The sequence below is a fragment of the Mirounga angustirostris genome, unplaced genomic scaffold (genome assembly GCF_029215605.1).
Source record: "Mirounga angustirostris isolate CCGP_5_RB_7025 unplaced genomic scaffold, mMirAng1.0.hap1 SCAF_13, whole genome shotgun sequence".
Taxonomy (NCBI): domain Eukaryota; kingdom Metazoa; phylum Chordata; class Mammalia; order Carnivora; family Phocidae; genus Mirounga; species Mirounga angustirostris.
Genome location: NW_026991721.1, coordinates 43,368,208 through 43,382,812, shown reverse-complemented (window position 1 = coordinate 43,382,812; position 14,605 = coordinate 43,368,208). Strand labels below are relative to the sequence as shown.

The window sequence follows — 14,605 nt, the reverse complement described above, 5'->3', positions numbered from 1 at the left end:
TTTTTCCCCTGCCTTTGGAATGGCTGTGCGAGAAGGTAATGTCTGAGACAGTGACAGCCATCTCCAACCATGTGGAAAAAGCCTCAGGATAACTGTCCACATGCTGAGAGTGGCACAGAGAGATGTGGGAAGTACATGGGTCCTCGATGACATTGTTATGTTGCTGAAATGTTACGAGAGACTAAAAGTCAGTCTTCTTATTACCCCTGACTTCTAGACTTCTTGCCATGGAGGATAATAGGTAACCTTATGCTCTAAGTCACTTCCTGTTGGGTGTTCTGCCCAAAGCACCCCCAATAGGATGTTGGTAGGCTTTAAGTGTAAAGAAAACTTGTGTCTGGAAAGCTGGAAAGTTGTTCAAGAAGAAATGATTGCCTTTGTGTAGGCAGGTGGAGTTTTAGACAGTCAGAGAATGCCCTGTGTCCTGATGTGGCACTGGAGTTGCAGAATCATTCGAGAGGCCAAGACTGTCACAAACCCCAAAGGGGCTTTCAGGTCCAAGTGAAGACTAACTCAAAAGCACCCCATGTGGATAGATGATTGAGGACCCAAAAGGTTGTTGGACATCTCAGCAGATACCAGCACAGGCACATAGCCTCACAGATCCAATGCACTCTGTACCTCCATGTACCACTTAGAAGCATCTCCAGGGAAAAAAAGTGGGCATGCTCAAACAGACTGAGATTAACTTTCTACCACCCGATAGAAGAATAGCACAAAATAGAAATCACATACAGTTTAAGAGAAGTTATTTTGTAGATTTTTGAACCCATTATAAATATATATATGTGGCTACCTTTCAGATAGATGCACAAACAAAACACCACATGAACCCGAATCTTACAATGATCAAGGCCAGGAGATGTAAGTGGTGCAGTAATTAGCGGGCAGAGTGAAAGTAGAATTGTCTGGGCTTGAGGTTCTACTGACCACCCAGCCCCCAAACTCCCATGCACTAGGGAGAGAAATTATTGCTGGAACTACATGCCCACTGCCACTGCTATTGCTACTGTGTGCTTGGGTTGGCAGGGTCCCGCTGGCCACTGCTCTCATGGGCCCTGGGCCTGCTGATGAGTGGCCAGCCCTGGCCTTCACCCTTACTGATAACTTGACCTGTCATATCAGTGTTCTGGCTGGGAAACAGAAAAGTGAAACAAGGCTGTACTGGTGTAATGTTTTTCATGGAATGTGGGAATGGAGCAAGAATATGGGAAAGGTCTAGTCACTCATGGCTTATTTGCTGTAGATGAGACCAAATTGCCTCAGAGTGAAGGCTTCTGATTTCTTCCTGTATCTTTGAACCCATCCATTTCCTTCTGCTGTGAAATAATTTTGGATAATATTCTAGAAGCTCGTGGTGTCATTTGCAATGTAATCCCCACCCTCCACCCCCATTCTCTTTTGTCTGAGAGAACTGGGTTAGGTGAGGGATGGGGACACAGCTGGTTGCAGGCCAAGTTTAAACACAAAATTTCTGGGCGCCTGGGTAGCTCAGTCATTAAGCGTCTGCCATCAGCTCGGGTCGTGATCCCCACATCGGGCTCCCTGCTCGGTGGGAAGCCTGCTTCTCCCTCTCCACTCCCCCTGCTTGTGTTCCTGCTCTCGCTATCTCGCTCTCTTGCTGTCAAATAAATAAATAAATAAATAAATAAATAAATAAATAAATAAATAAATAAATAAATAAATCTTTAAAAAAAATATTCAAAAAAATAAAAAATAAACACAAAATTTCTACCAGTGAGGTTCTGACCAGCCACCAGCTCTTCAGGCTGTGCTCCTGGTGTCAGTACCAGGGATTCTTCCTGAGGGCAGCAAAACTCTGATGGGTTGGTGTGATTGCCTCTGACTCCCATGGATCTTGCATATCTGATCTGAAGCCAGAGCAAGACCTATGTCATTCAGGACTCACAGAGGTGCAAGAGACCCTGTCTGTCCCCTCCTCTTCCTCTCCCTTCAACAACCCCACACCATGCTCCATTTAAAAGAAAAGACATACCAGATAACCGGGGTATAAAAAAGAGATCTTAGCTTATCAGAGAAGGTAACTGAGCCTTGTACCACTTAGAGAATGTCTACAGAAAGCCTGACAAGGAGAAAGAATTAAAAAGGGCAGAGAAGATACTCTAATGGATTCTGCTTTCTGCATGGTGGCCTGATGGAGAGAGAGAGGAGAGACATTTTCTTCCCTCAGCCTTACCCATGGATTTCAAAAAAGGTACCTCATCAGACCACTTTGTACACCAGTCAAAATAAACAAGTAAGATGCAAAATCCTCTTCTGGCCCTTGAGGTCCCTTAGACGTAGAATCTGTACCAAAATTCCCCACAACCCAGACAGACCTCCCATCATCTTTCCCAGGGTCCTCTACTCTTACCACCAAAGGATGTTTCAAATAAAGTTCATTCCTTTACCATCTCCAGACTCAAGAGGTGAGGGATTCAAAGCATAGGCTCTGACTCCACCTAAGCTGAATTGTTCTCAGGATTTCTCCTCTTCCGGTATCAGAAAGGATCCATGAATGGCAATGAGCTAACTACCCGAATGAGCTGACATCACTTCCCAGAGCCTTTGCCTAGACCCTCACTTTAAAGCTCCCATCCCGGGGCGCCTGGGTGGCTCAGTCGGTTAAGCCTCTGCCTTTAGTTCAGGTCATGATCTCTGGGTCCTGGGATCAAGCCCTGCATTGGGCTTCCTGATCAGCAGGGAGTCTGCTTCTCTCTCTCTCTCCCTCCCTCTGCCCCTCCCCATTGCTTGTTTTTCTCTCTCTCTCAAATAAATAAATAAAATATTAAAAAAAAATTAAAGCTCCCATCCCATTGTTGCATGGGTGATGCCATATTGACACCCCACCACCTAGGATCTTCTTTTAATCACCTTGACTCTTTCCATTGACAAGACTGAAAACGAATCCCCTCTCCTGACTATCTAAAGTTGGTTCTGACACATTTTTCCCCCAGGGATTAAAGAGGGGGATTTTATTCTTGTAGGGAGGTCATCCACTACAAACATTGTTATGGCTTTACTCTTTTTTTTTTTTTTTAAGATTGTATTTATTTATTTGACAGAGAGAGAGACAGCAAGAGAGGGAACCCAAGCAGGGAGAGTGGAAGAAGGAGAAGCAGGCCTCCCGCTGAGCAGGGAGCCCGATGTGGGGCTCGACCCCAGGACCCTGAGATCATGACCTGAGCCAAAGGCAGACACTTAACGACTGAGCCACCCAAGCGCCCGGCTTTACTCTTTTCTAAGATTTTATTTATTTGTCAGAGTGAGAGAGCATAAGCAGGGGGAGTGGCAGGCAGAAGGAAAGGGAGGAGTAGGCTCCCTGCTGAGCAGGACTCAATCCTAGGACCCTGGGATCATGACCTGAGCCAAAGACAGATGCTTAACCGACTGAGCCACCCAGGGGTCCCTGGATCTTTTGGATCAAAAGCCTACTCTTATCTTAATTCTTTAATAACCAGATAGGGAAAATTATGCACCAGGATTCCTCTTATGAAGAATGTATTTTGGCCTGAAAGTTGTGGGAGATGGACTGAACAAGCTTTTATAAGTGTTTAAGGCTTGAAGTTGATCTTTTTTTTTTTAAAGATTTTATTTATTTATTTGAGAGAGAGACTGAGATAGAGAGAGCATGAGAGGGGGGAGGGTCGGGAGGGTCAGAGGGAGAAGCAGACTCCCTGCCGAGCAGGGAGCCCGATGTGGGACTCGATCCAGGGACTCCAGGATCATGACCTGAGCCGAAGGCAGTCGCTTAACCAACTGAGCCACCCAGGCGCCCTTGAAGTTGATCTTAATCCTTGGGCCCTAGTCCAGATCTGTTCCTGGGTCTGGGAAATGGATGAATTTTTCAGTAATTGAGAGAAGAATTTGATGTTCCAACAGATAATCCAGGAAATGAGGAAAGGTGCTTTGGGCTGGATACTGCATGAAAGACCAATTTGCAGAGAATAGGATTGTCTAAAAGTGGAGCTTCATGTGACTGCTGTAAAATCTCCTGACGCCTCTAAGAAATCTTTAGTCAAATCTACAATGCTCACTTGTGCTTTTATGTGAGTGAATTCTTTTGGACATTGACTTTCATGTCTGGTTGGGGTCATCCTTGGTGCAACACAAAGACGGCACTGGAGGAAGACAAAATCTACAGACAAATGAGCCATGAGAGAATCAGTCTTCGGGAAACAAATACTGGGGGAGACACAGGGCTTCCCCAGGCTGTGAAATTGGAGCTGGGAGGCCGGTTTAGCTGGATCTTGTGGGTCAAGGAGGCCCTACTTGACTTCAGAGCTACAGTATGATAAATTAGCATTATAATCCTTCACTGGCTCCCCACTGTCTAAAGTCCATACACCTTGGTGGGAGGGGGGCTACTCCTCCAAATACCTTTCTATCTTTCTTCAGACATCTTTCCATTTTCCTCCTAAAATGGCAACAAATCTCTTCCACAGATTCTTTAGGTAAGGCTGGAATTTTCAAAACAACTGAATATTAGAGGAGAGTGAACAGGGGGAGAAAAAGTGTAAGTCAGTTAAATGATGCAATTCTCAGACTCCAGGGTTCTATGTCTTTGCATGGATGACATACAAAGCCTGATAAACTCTGGCTTCCTCACTCTCCATTGTCCTCTTTCCCAACATTCCTCTTTGTCACTGCGCCCTGTAGCATCACCACCTGTAAGAAGCCTAAATGACCACTCTCTCACCCCATCACTTGGAACTCACCACTCTTCGCTCCATGTTTCATTGGAGCATAGCATTCCAAAACACTTGCGTAAATATTTATTCACATGCCTTTCTATTCCAATAGATTGTGAGTTTCTAATCCCAGAATCTAACAAGAGCTTAGAAAGTAGTAGAATCTTAATAAATGTTTATTGAATTGAAAGAATTCCAGAGCAAGATGTACAAGTGGAAAGGGAGCAGACAGACTAGGTTGCAATGCCAATTCTAACACTTACTAGCTGAATTACTTTAGATGGGTTCCTTCATCTTTCAGAGTATCAGCTGCCTCTTCCATTAGTAAGCTACCTTGTAGAGAGAAGTTTAAAGTATATAAAGTATCCGGCCCATAGCAGATGTATGATAAATGGATGCTATTAATCAGTAGGCTGGTGGCTTTCAAGATTTTTCTTTTCTAGCAATGTAACCCTTTAAAAAATGAAGTACTGGGATGCCTGGATGGCTCAGTCAGTTAAGCATCTGCCTTTAGCTCAGGGCATGATCCCAGGGTCCTGGGATGGAGTCCCATGTCCTTGGGCTCCCTGCTCAGCTGGGAGCCTACTTCTCCCTCTCTCTCCCTCTTGCCCCTCCTCCCTGCTAATGCTCTCTTTCTCTCTCTCAAATAAATAAATTTTTAAAAAATTTAATGAAGTAGTTCACATAACTGAATAAGAGCAGAGCTGCTCTAACTTAGGGGTACAGCCTCAGAGCCCCTCCTGCTTAGCCACTTCCCCATCTTGACACGGCTCACTCTCCACCTTAGAAGAGCTTTTGAAATGAGGAGTAAAATGGACTGCCTTAGACCAGCATGGGACACATACAACTGGGAGTACTTGAGCTGATTTGAAGTGGCATACAGACACAGCATTAAATAACACTGATACCTATAATAAGAAAGTTATTCCCTTTTCAATTCTTTTTTAATTTTTCTGATTCTTCAGGGGGGAAAAGTCTCAGTTTGGGGCTAATAGGTTTTTAATTTCTCTCTTATTCCTCCTCTGACTCCAGTATTCAAAGAGAGCAGTCTGGAACACCTCTAGCTAAGGAGAGGCTGTGCTTTTCTCTCCTTAGGACACTAATGCTACTAATGAGACCCACTTAGCTGCTTTTGTTTGAAGGCATTCTGTCTGAATGGCATCTCTTTGTCATCCACAGAGCTCAGCAAATTGTGATATTGTAAAAACAACATGGCCGCCCTATCTTCTGGGACCTCATCTGACTGTGGCTCATGGATCAGTGAAACAACTTAGCAGGTGAAAGGACATTAAAAAGCCGAGAATGAGTTCTAGGAAAGCCAGGCTACTCATAATATTAAGGACTAACATTTACTGACCACTTTCCATCTGCAAGGCAAAAGTGCTAAGTGCTGTATATGCATTACCTCATTGAATGCTCACAGGGACCTTTGGAAATAGATGCTGATATCATCCACATTTTACAGATGACAGAACTGTGGCTTGGAGGGTGATGGGACTCTTTGAGTGGGGCTGGTGGGATCGACCCCGGTGAGTGCAACAGCAGAGCTGCTCCTCTGAACCTGCTCCCCGGGGCGTGGCGGGCGTGGCGCCACCAGCAAGTAAAAGGACTGGCGTGTTTGCACACACTGCCTGCACCTGCCTGAGAAATCCAGCTTAACTAGGGACACGCTCACAAAGCCTTGTTTTTGTCGACTTTGCTGACTCATTCGAAGACTGAATAAGATAACATCCTGAGGTAGATCTAGCCATTCAACGTACCTGAGCAACAGGATCGGGTTTTTTCCCCTCTATGTTGAACCACATCACCTCAGGCTGCAGTGTGATGTCCCCTTTATCAATTTAATCTTTCTGGATTTGGAGTCTCTGAGGTTAGTCAGTCCCTAACAGGAGAGACTGAGTTTGGAGTTGTTTCTGCCTATGGAATTACAACATGGCTCCTGAATTTGCAATTTTTCTTTGTTTTAGAGAACTGGGCTCTTCCTTCCAAATCTGAACACCCAGATGCTAGAAAGCAATGTTTTCAAACTACTAAAAAAAAAAAAATCATTCCTTTAGACATCTGCCTTCAAGTCTCCACATGTGATTGGCCTTCAGACCCATCACTGCCCCCACCTGGGACTTTGTCCCTTTGAGGTTTGTTAGGCCCTCAGGATTCTTCTTGCCTGGGGATAATTTCTCCCATTTACTGGGGGCCTTTATTTGCCTGGCTCTGATCTGTGCACTTTCCACACTTGACCTCGTGTACTTCCTGCAGCCTGAACAGGTCCCGTGCTCTCCAACGGCCCTCTCATGGGGACTTGCTAGATGGGCCTTCTCTTTCTAACTCCTCTGTTTTCCTCACTTCCTCACTTTTAGGGGATCACCATGCTGCCTACTTAATAAGGGAAATGGAGGCAGTCAGACAAGAACAGCTCTGCTCCCTCCTCATCAACATAGCTACACCTGTATGTATGCTGATACCCCTCCTTTAAACTCAGAGAAAGAGGCATCCCTCCTCCTGTTGAAACTCACCCCTTCCCATCCCAAGGGTTCCGTGCTATTCATTCCACCTCTCCTGCGCCTTCCTGACAGCCTCTGCTAGAATCTCTCCTATCCTTAAACGCATACATCCTCTCTTAAAATTCCAATTCCTTCTCACTTCTATTTCCCTTGTCTACTCTGCTGAGCCAGACTTCTCAGATGATTTCCACTTGTTCTTTTTATTTTCACCCCTACCTGCCACCATTCCTTGTGGTCTTCAGTGCCCACTACTCCATCAAAACTCATTTGGCAAAGGTCATATGTGATCTAATTGCCAAGTCTGTTGATAAGATTTTTGAAATGTTTTCCTTGGGCATCTTTAGGACACTTCGGACTGTCAATCATTTCTTCCTAATTACCTCTTGACTAACTTGATTTCGGAGACCATACTCTCTTTTTTTCCTCTTTTTATTCCTCTGATCTTGTTCTCTCAAGTTCCTTCATAGGACCCTTTTCCTCTGCCCTTCGGGGTGAGTCTGACAGCCCCCTCCAGCCCTGTCTCCCACCATGCTCTCCCCTTTACTTCACCCTGTAATGACACTCAGTTGTGTGTGGCTATCTATATACAACACGCATCTTCATGCCTCCTCCTTTGCTCATGTGCTTCCCCTCCAGGGGTGCCCTCCCCACTTACCTGGCCTGGTTAACTCTTACTCATCCTTTGAAGGTCAGCCTCGGCTTTATCTCTGCTTTGAAAACTACCCTAGCCCCTTCCACTTTTCTCCTGGGTCCTCCCAGTAGCACAATAGCACCATTTGCTTATATCCTTTGTCTCCCTGCATTATTTTGGCTTTTGCTTTTTGTTTTTGGCTTCTCAAACACTCTCACTGGCAAGCTCCTGGATTCATCTCAGCAAGGCCTGAACGATACCCAGCAACCATCACGTACAGCACAGGGAAGAGCAGTGTCATGGGCTCCATATCAAAGAACTGAATCAGGAAGCTCAGTGGGAGTCACTGAGGTCCAATGAGGAGCCCCTCGCTCAGAATCCAAAGTCTTGGTGCATGCAGCTAGGCACGCTGGTTTCTCCCTGCTGGCTTTGCTTCTGTTCCCAAGCTGCTCAGTGTCACTGGAAAAAGTCATGCCTCTGCTATGATTAGCACGATGACAAATCCCTATTATCTAATCTCAGCTGGGCCCTCAGTGCTGCTCAGAAAGCCCCACTGATCCTGATGGATCCCCACCATTCCCCACAGCACAATTTCCAACTGTTTCCACTTTTCTGAAGTCCCCAGCCCACTCTAGCCCCCTCGCCCACATGCTTCTTTGCTTAGAAGACTTAGGTTGTTGACTACCTTCCCCTTCCGTTAGAAGCTGCTTCATTTCTTCCCAGCTTTTCCTCTCTCCTTCCTGCCCCCTCAAGGGGCCCATTCTCAGTCCTGATGAGGTCCTCCCTCAACCCCTAGTCCTAGAGATGCTACTCCCTGTCTCATTTCCTTGTTTGTGCATCTTCTCCTTCTTCAGAATCCCCAGGCCTGTTGCCTCAGCTGATAAACAGGTGTTCCCGGTGCAAATAAATACAAAAATGAATAAGCAAATAACTTTTTTTTTCCAACATGCTTCCCATTCACAATACCATCCCACCTTTCTCCTTAATGGCTGCTTCCTCTTCTTCACCTCTTGGGCTTATAGATGTGAATTATGTAAGTCATCAATGCTCATGGTAGAAGAGTTAGAAACTGCATACAAGCAAAAGGGAAAAAAATCTACTATCACAACCCCTCAGAAATAACTCTGTTATCATCTTGGAGTACATTTCCTAAACTTTTTTCCATGCATATATGTACATAAATAGTTAAACAGATTTAAAGATAAAGATAAAATTATTTTCTACATTGTGTTCAGTAACTTGCTTTTCTTACTTCACAGTGTAAATGGAGCATCTTTCCATGGGTCATCTCCTAGCTCAAGATTCTTAACTTAATTCCATCTGCAAAGTCCCATTTGCCAAGTAAGGCAACACATTCACAGGCTCCAGGGATTTGTGCGTGAACATCTTTAGAGAAGGGAGGCATTATTGTGCCCGCCCCATGTAGTCATTAGTCTAGAGAAGTAGAAGGGATAGGAGTGTCAGGTGGGGGTTCCAGGCACAAGAATTCCAGGCAGAGCTGTGATGGGACCTCAATCTCTCCCCATCTCCCAAAGCCTCTGTGCTCATAAAATAGATCTACATTATGTTAAAAAAAATAAGTTTGCCATTATGATGGACAGTTTTTGGGGGGCGTCATCGTTCTTCCGTTGGAGGATGCCTTTTCCTCACATAACATTACTCTGATGGGTTTGTCAAGGAAGGCACATGCGCTCCAGCTGACCAATTGCAGTACTCCACCTCTTTGGACACAGCAGTTGGTTGAAGGATGGGCAAGTGACCCAAACAGGACCAATATTCTTGGGCCAGTGTGCTGGCCTAGAAGGTGAGACAGGAAGTTTTCTCTGTTGTGGAGACAGTGAGCTCTAGAAATGCTGGAACCATGGAGGCCATCCTTTCCACCATGTAGAGAAATCTCTAAAAATGAATCTATCTCAGAGGAGATGGGAGAGGGAGGGGGAGGGGATGGAAGCAGGGAAGGGAGGGGAGAGAGAGATTTCAAGATCAGAGGACATCATCTCAGCATTTGCTTAAATCCAGACAATTTCTGCACTCTTCATTGCATTAGCTAACAAGTTCCTTTTCTCTGTCTTTGCTTGAACTAGTTTGATTCAAGTTTCTGTTACTTAAAGAGGTCTTACTAATATAATATTATTCCATAGTATGGATGCATTAGAATCAAATTAACCAAATTCTCTAATATTTGACTTTTAGACTGTTTTCAATTTGTACTAGTACTATTTTAATAATACCATAGTAAACATCCTTGTATGTTTGTCACTATGCATACAACCCGATTATTTAGAATACCTTCAAGTGGACCCATCAATTTAGCCTAGTGCAATCTGGCTGCAACCCATAGTTCTGCTTAAAGTGCCCTCTTCTAAGTTCCCAAGCATCTAATTGACTATTCCAATAATCCTTTTCTCCATCCTCATCCTATTCAGCCTTTTCCCATTCCTTCCACCTAGAAAATTTCCTTTGACTTGAATGAGTCTTTCTCCTAGCTTCTCTTGCTACTCTCAGGATTGAAGTTGGTGCCAGTTTTGAAGTGTTGGTAGGACTACTTGGCAGAGTACTGTGTTAAGGTAGATTTTTGAAACCATAACCAGGCTCAGCAGGAAAATGTTTACCAATGCACGGAGGCATGTGGTGGGGGGCGCTGAGGTAGGGAGTGGTGAAGATTGTAACAAGAGAGTTGAGCATTTGCTATTGCTGTAACAATGAGGTTATTAACCTGGAGGAACTAGACCAGAGGATTCCCTCTGGGTTGGAGGGGCTTCATGAATCCTCTAGACTTGTATACAAATATTTTTGTGATTGTGCCTTTATTTTTCTAGGGAAAAAAATACCTATAGTTTTATCAAAATTTTAAAGGGATCTTGGACCCAAAAAAAGATTTAAAGCCACCTTGTGGACAGCCTCCTAACCTGTTTTCCTCAAATGGCTTTAAGGAGCCTCAGTTTAGAGAAGGGGAGAGTCAAGAAAGCCAGTAGTTACCAACCAATCGGACTCATACAGTGACATCATGAAGATGGAGGAGGTTCCTGAGAGATTCTTCAGGGAGAAGCACAGCCCCTGTGGGCCAGTCCCAAAGACTTTAACTGAGTGGGGAGGGCAGGTGGGCAAGGTGAGAGGAGGTGCAGCTGCTCTCCATAACATGCATTTCATACTTGACCCTGTTCTCCAACCCTCTCTGTGCTGCTCTGCCTCAGCTTCCCCCCAAACTACTCCTACTCCCTGGTACTCCGGAAGCCAGCCCAGGGCGTGACCAGGGGCCTCCTTCCAGCTGTGCCCCAAAGCACATAAGTTTGTGACATCTGGAAATTTGCACATCCGGGAACCAGTGCTCAGGCTAGCTACCACATTTCACTTTCATGATTTTCTCTCTGTCTTTTCTGTTTATTGCAGGACTCTTAAATCATGATGGCTCTGTTCAGACTCCTTATCTTAGTGACTATCTGTGTTTTGAATTCCTTCCTCCCCCCCCAACCAAGTTGAATGGGAAATATTTCCTGCCAACATTTCTTCTGTCCTCTTTGATGACTGTAACTTGAGCCATTTGTTATCTTCATGAATTTCGTTTAAAAAGATGAAGATTCCGTGTTCCAAGATCACTTGTGAAGATATTAAATAAACCAATAATGACCTTCATTCAGGCTCCATCACAGCCTATGGAGACCTCCCAGAAGGTAGGCTAATAATTTTGTATTTTTATCTATTCCATGGTCATATCTGTACCTTGACAGACCACGTCGGATTTTTTCCAAGAATATAATTTCTTGAGACTAATTCAGTGTTTCCTGAAAATTGTAGTCTGCCTTCCGTCTCCCAGGAATGTGTCTAACCCATGCTTTCCAAATACCATTCAGTCTTCCACAGAATGTCTGTGTTTTAAGTGTTTTCTCCCCACATGATGACATGGGGTGTTGCTGCACACAAAAAAAGGGCCCATGCATCTCACTCTGGCATTCAAGGCTTTCCAATTTGGTGACTTTTCCTTCTAGATATTATACTCTATAAGGATATGAGCTCTAGACTCAGATGACCTACCCTCAAATTCTGGCTTTCATGCTTCCTAACTGTATGACTCTGGACAGGCTGATTAACATCTCTGAATCCCAGTTTCCTCTGTCATAGAGTAACCAAAAGAATTGAATTGCATGGAGTTACTGAGGCAATTAAATGAGATAACACATAGAACACATTTAGCAAAGTGCCTGGCCCATATAAAGACCTGTGGTAGGGACAATGGCCCCCCAAAATGTCCACACCCTTATCCCTAGAACCTGAGAAAGAAATAGCACAGATATAATTTAGATTAAGGACCTTCAAATGGGGAGATTATCCTGGATTTTGTGGGTGAGCCAAATCTAATTACATGAGCGCTTTCTCTGGCTAGAGGTGGAAGAGATGCAGCAGTACATGGAAGTGAGTGCTCAGCGGTGCTGGCAGCTTAGACAGCACACCCGGGGGTGGGTTCCAAGGCCAAGAAGAGAGTGGTGCTGACAACTGGCTCAGGGCCTCCCACGGTGGAGCAGATCCTGGAGGATGTGTGGGAGGCACCCACAAAGGACCCCATTTTCACCATCCTGGTCCCAGAAGACTCTCCAGACTTCCCTGGGAGGGCGGAGGACATAGGTCCAGCTGGAGCAGCCCTACCACCAGAGCCTGGCCTACATAGCCATGAATCAGCAGCTGCAGCTGAATTATGAGGAGCTAGAGCAGGATGTTCACCATGTAGAGTAGGTGGCCCTGCCAGGGGCCATGGCTGCCTCCTTGGGCTGACTTGGCTCACCTGCTTGCCTGAACATGTGCCCCCTGGGCAGGGTGTACCACAGGCTTGCTGGAACCTTCAGTCCTTCCCACCACACCTGAGCTGGCACACGTCAGATGTGGGCCCCCGGGTCCCAGAAACAGGTTCCAGGCTCTCTGTTCCATGGCCTAGGCATGGCCCGGTACCTGGAGCTAACTCTGGAGCCAGGGAGCCCAGACTGGACTCCATGTGGGGTCCCTAGCACTTGCAGGCCAGTCCATCCATCCTTCCCTCCCTTCCTCTGATGACCAAGCTTCACCACATTATCCCAATAGACTGAGCTGGCAAAACTCATCCTGCTTTCTCTGCCCATCTCTGTGCGAACTGTGGGCCCCCAGAAGTTCCAGAAGAGCATGGGGGTTCTATCGCCTCTTCCACAACAGTGGCCATGGCTGTATGAGGAGCAATTGCCCAGCAGGGCCCAGATCTGAGATAGGGCTTCTGGCAGGTGCCACCCATTAGCACCCTGATCTAAGGCATGGGTACTCTTCTAGCAGGCACTTTCTGGTTCATGGTTGGATGCAGGACCGACCTGTTAGCTGAGAGATCTGATTACAGAGGGGCATCATGTCTGGGCTCCCGTGAGAGGATGAGCTGGTCAGTCACCCAGCGTCCTCACTGGGCTGCCTTGGTCCTGGCAAGCTTTGCCTGTGGGCAGGTGTACGGGCATGGAGCAGGACAGGATCTTGGAAAGGGCTTTTCACCCTAGAAGACAAACCATGAGAAGACCAGAGAAGTGATGACCTACAAGAGGTGGCCCAAAGGCCAGGCTGCTCATGGGTGTCCCTACTGAGTCCCTCAGATAAGATCCCCTCTGCAGCTGGCGGCCTGCCAGTGACTCCGTGAGCTGCGGTCCCTGGAAGTTCAGAGAAGCATGGGGACCCACCACAGCAGGGCCCTAACACGGGTGACACTGAGCATCCCAGGAAGTGTTTTTCTTTCCTTGAAGAAGGGGAGCCTTGTTTAAGCCTGAAAGACCCCCAAAACTGGAAACCAGAAACTGGGCCATGGGGGACAGATGTGTGCAGGAAATGTGGCCGTGGCTCCAGTTGCAGCAATGGATGCCAAAGCTAGCCTGTCCAGGGGCCCCCTGGCCCCCAGTGCACCCTTCCCCAGCTGCTAACAGCTTGCCTTTGGTGCAACGTACTTCACGCCTCCCTGCTTGGCCCTGGCTTCCAGGGCCCGCCTGCCCCTGGGGCGCTGTGTACCTTTCAGAGCCCCCTGAGGTCAGGCAGAGACACTCCCACTGCCCTCCCTTCCTTGCCATGGTGGATCCTGCGTCCACACCTGGGCTCTGCCTCCAGACACCTGCCCGAAGGCGTCTCCTCAAGCATGTCACAGTTTGCTTGCTCCTGGTGGAAGCCAGGCTCTGCAGTCAGCTCATGGACCCAGGATGGAGGTGAGCAGGACAGAAGGGCCACAAAGCCCCCCTCCAGCCTCCACCCTGTCCTCACCCACGGAAATGGAGCCACGGGCAGCGCTGAGTATGATTGGATAGCTGGGTTTATTAAAGGTGCATGTCAGAAAACAGATGCCGCAGAAGAAATCAGAGCTCTTCGAAACAAGACCAAGACCCACCACTATGGGTTGAAGAATGGAGTAGGCCACAGATGAAGACAACAGAGAGGCTTCTAGGAGCTAAAGTGGCCCTCAGCTGACAGACAGCAAGGAAACAAGGACCTCAGTCCTAACCACAAAGAACTGACGTCCACACCCTGAATGAACTTGGAAGTGAATTCTTGCCCAAGAGCCTCCAGGAGGGAGCATGGGTTTGATTTCTAGCTAGGTGAGATGGATGTCGGAACTTTGTCCCACAGAAACTGCGAGATATAAAATTTATATTGTTTTAGCCGCTAAAGGTGTGGTAATTTGTGACAGCAGCAATAGAAAACTAATAGGTTGCTCAATAATATTGGCCATTATTTGCCAATGACGCCAGCCTACTAGGAGGATTCTCCAACTCACCTACACTAATCTTCTAGTCCCT

General features: G+C 46.5%; 1 long non-coding RNA gene and 1 pseudogene across 1 annotated transcript; one reads left to right on the top strand and one right to left on the bottom strand.

Moving 5' to 3' along the window:
* Nucleotides 1–4,194: 4,194 nt before the first annotated feature.
* On the bottom strand, nt 4,195–13,570 carry LOC135362358 (uncharacterized). Its single transcript, XR_010406936.1, has 2 exons — nt 13,151–13,570; nt 4,195–9,731 (listed from the first exon to the last, which is right to left on the bottom strand). It is a non-coding gene; the product is annotated as an uncharacterized LOC135362358 (long non-coding RNA).
* Nucleotides 11,447–12,590, top strand: LOC123856527 (UPF0449 protein C19orf25 homolog; annotated as a pseudogene).
* Nucleotides 13,571–14,605: the final 1,035 nt, after the last annotated feature.